The sequence below is a fragment of the Panthera tigris genome, chromosome A3 (genome assembly GCF_018350195.1).
Source record: "Panthera tigris isolate Pti1 chromosome A3, P.tigris_Pti1_mat1.1, whole genome shotgun sequence".
NCBI classification, from domain to species: domain Eukaryota; kingdom Metazoa; phylum Chordata; class Mammalia; order Carnivora; family Felidae; genus Panthera; species Panthera tigris.
This window is the reverse complement of record NC_056662.1, coordinates 82,049,361-82,053,315: the sequence shown is the minus strand read 5'-3', so window position 1 is coordinate 82,053,315 and position 3,955 is coordinate 82,049,361.

Genomic DNA, 3,955 nt, shown 5'->3' with positions numbered 1-3,955 from the left:
GCCCGCTACGCCCGGGGCGGGACCGAGCCCCGGCCACGCCCTTCGGGACCGCCCCTTCTCCGCGCGGAGGCATCCTTTGGCGCGTCGCGGCCAATCCCAGCCCTAAGGCTGGAGGCTCAACCAATATGCGACCTGTTCGAAAAAGAGCCCGCCCCTCGTGCCGTTCTGGCCTGTGGGAAGCCTGATTTTCGTGCAACCTTCTTCCCTCGCCTTCCGCGCTCAGGGGTCAGGTTCGCCTGTTTTGGGCGAGTCAGGTCCTGCGGGGGCATGAAGTCTTGGAGGTGTGTGGAAGGGTGCTCTTTCCCAGCGTGTAGGTCGCACCCTGAGTCACGTTTTCATTCATTCATTTTTGCGCAGGGCACGCGGCTGTGTTTCTGGAGCGCCGCCTCGGGGCGGGGCGGGGGGGGAGGGGGCGGTCTCAAAGTTTTTTTTTCTGTGCGTGTTCGCATTCGCATCTTAACACGCAGGCGTGTGACCCTGGCCCAAAAGGTGCCACCGGGCACCAGCGCGCGGGGTTGGGAGGGCAGTGTCCAGGACGAGTGGATGGGGACAGCTTCAGCAGTGAGGTGGGACCTAGGCAGGCTCGGAAAGTGTGGGAAGGGTTGGATAATGGGCCGGCAGACACTCAGAGGCTCTGGGAGCAGCCCGGTCTGATAGGAAATCGGTGATGAAGTCCGAGGGGAAGTGAGATCCTGATTGTGGAAGGCTATGATGCATCACCCTCGTCAGCAGTGAGACTTAGGAGTCTAATGACCCAGCTCTTTAGCGTCTACTGCCCAGCGGAATCCTGGGGCTTAGAGGAACTACCACCGTGGGGTAGGGAAGGGGTCACATTGTAATCCATAGACTTGTTCCTCCTTTCTGATCCTTTTGCATCAACAGCACTTTCGGCAATATGGGTTACATTGAATGCCTCACTAATTTATAAAACAGGTCTGTAAATGTCTGAACCTCAGCTGTGGACAGCGTAATAAATTCCTTATCACGGAACTCCTGGGCCGCAGGCAGTTTAGGACATAAAGACTTGTTGGGTTTTCCTGAACCTGCCCTGATAGCTACAGGTTTTGTCTGAACCAAGAGTCAGGAACTTTTGACAGCAAAAGCAGAAACTAGCCTACAGATGGTTTTGTTTGGGCAGCACATTAATTTTATTTGCTTTCGGTTTTCAATAAAAATTTAAATCCCGTGAGCACCACTTGTGTATTAATGAACAGCCAGCCACTTCACACATTTGTTACCTGCTTGAAATCAGAAGGCATTTGCGTTTGTGACCCTTGGACTTCTCTGAATCTCCTAAGACTTCTGGGGGAGTCACCTAATCCCAGGGACTGAGACTCAGGTGTTTTCCAGCCAAGACACGTAGCTGGAAAGAGAACCGGGCCAAGTCCAAATAGGCAACCAGGTCAAGGACACCAAAATCCGAATGAAGGGAATGTGGAAAAAAATCACGGCCAAACGAGTAAGATCTCAAAAAGCCAAGTAAGTTATGGCTGGAGGAATTTAAGAGAAGCAAACTATGAGCAGAAAAGTACTTCAGAATTTAGCAAAAGACCAGGATAGTCCACCCACTGTGTGTCAGGTCCGAGCTTAGGTCCCCCTACCTTCATCAAGCCTCCCCTTAATTTCAAGGAGACCTGCACTGCCCCTCCTTTGAAATTTGCAGCACTTGGTCTGTACCTTTCCTATGGCCTTTATCATTTTCTACCCTGTATGGTTTACTCATCAATAAGAGGGGGTAGGATGGATGACTCCCAAGGTTCTTTTCAGCTCTGACATTTTGTAATTTTCTGTTGAGCATCTTTTGTTTTTGCTTGACAAGTAATCTTACCTTTGAGGAACCACCTGAAATCCCCTGAAAGGGGAAAAATGGATCATCACCTACAGATGTGGACTTGGGGGCAGATAAAATAATTCATGAGACTGAGCTGTCGTCTTTTGCGGAGAGGATGAGTGCCTTTGTTGTTGTTGTAGGAGAGATGGTTGCATTGGGCAGACTTAAGGATGGACTGTCATGGAGTTCCTATTGGCTACCCAGCATCTGAATATCCAATTTGGAGGGAGCCTCCCGTACTCTCAGTCTTGGAAGGAGTCCGGGCCTCTCCTCCCACACTAGAAGCCAATGGGTCTAGAGGAAGCCACGATAGAAACCAGAACTCTCCTTGCCTATTGGTAGCTAGAACACTGGTGCATGACCTAGAGTAGGACGAGCCAATGGTCCTGTACAAAACTGAGTCTTGAGTGAATAACTATTATCACAAGAATTGAAAAACAATTAATGGTGGCATTAGAAGTGCAAGCATGCACCCTAACCAGAGTGCTGGAGCAGCATGGCCTTGGCTCCCTGCACCCAAGTCCACATCTGTAGCTGAGCGTCCATTCTTCCTCTAACTTTCACCATCATCCTATCTCAGTGTTGTAGCAGTAGACTAAAATTTAAAACCATCACTAATATACTTTAAATATGATAATTAGGGGCGCCTGGGTGGCTCAGTCAGTTAAGCGTCCGACTTCGGCTCAGGTCATGATCTCACGGTCTGTGAGTTCGAGCCCCGCGTCGGGCTCTGTGCTGACAGCTCAGAGCCTGAAGCCTGTTTCAGATTCTGTGTCTCCCTCTCTCTCTGCCCCTCCCCTGTTCACGCTCTGTCTCTCTCTGTCTCAAAAATAAATAAACGTTAAAAAAAAATTTAAAAAAATATGATAATGAAAGGAGAGGAAAGAAAAGGATGAGAGGTAAAAAATCTACACTTGTACATAACACAGCAAGAAAAGAAACACCACTAAAGTGGTGTACCTCATCATAAGGCTTCATTGACATTGATTATTTCCCTTCTCCATTACCCATTCCAGGTTCCCCTTACCTTCAAGCTGGCCAGGATTCTTTACCCGATAGGGTGAACCAAATCTTTATTCTCGAGGAGTCTGCCCTAGTGGACCTGCCTGCATGTAGTGCAGTACCTTTCCATTAGCGTGTATCTCTGGCATGGAGTGATAAGGTGTCCCAGGAGATCTCCTAGGCTCTAGTCATACTCTTCCTGCCTCTGTCCCCTTGCTGGTCAGGACCAGTCACCAGCCAACATTGTAGTGGCACGAGAAGACCACACCAATCTCAGCTTCGAGTCCGTAGGAACCACTGTTATAGGCTCTGGTGTGAGTACTGCACTTAAATATCTAAACCAACTGATGTGGAGGAAAGGGAAGCACACGTTTTGGAGGAGAATCATTAGGAATAATTTGAGAGGTGCCACACTTGCTTTCACCAGCTGGTTCACTGACATCTGCCTCCTGTGGGGGAAACTGGAGCGGTCCTTGGCTCAGAGTGTGCACTTCACCCAGAAGGACAATAGTATAAACTCTCAGGGTACTATCTCCCAGCTGGCATTTCAACTGATCTTTTTTTTTAATTATATTTTTTATGTTATTAAAGTAATATGTACATATATTCTTTTTTTTTTTTTTTTTTTTTTTAATCATGTAGTACTAGGGACGCCGGGGTGGCTCAGTCGGTTAAGCCTCCGACTCTTGGTTTTGGCTCAGGTCATGATCTCCCGGTTTGTGAGTTTGAGCCCCACGTTGGGCTCTGCACTGACAGTGTGGAGCCTGCTTGGGATTCTCTCTCTCTCTCTCTCTCTCTCTCTCTCTGTCTCTCTGCCCTTCCCTGGCTTGCTCTCTCTCTCAAAATAAATAAATAAGCTTAAAAAAATCATGTCTTACTAAAAGACTTGTAAGACAAAGGAGTCTATGGCCCATTCAACCCCCATAATCTCTTTTTTTTTTTTTTTTTTTTTCAACGTTTTTTATTTATTTTTGGGACAGAGAGAGACAGAGCATGAACGGGGGAGGGGCAGAGAGAGAGGGAGACACAGAATCGGAAACAGGCTCCAGGCTCCGAGCCATCAGCCCAGAGCCTGACGCGGGGCTCGAACTCACAGACCGCGAGATCGTGACCTGGCTGAAG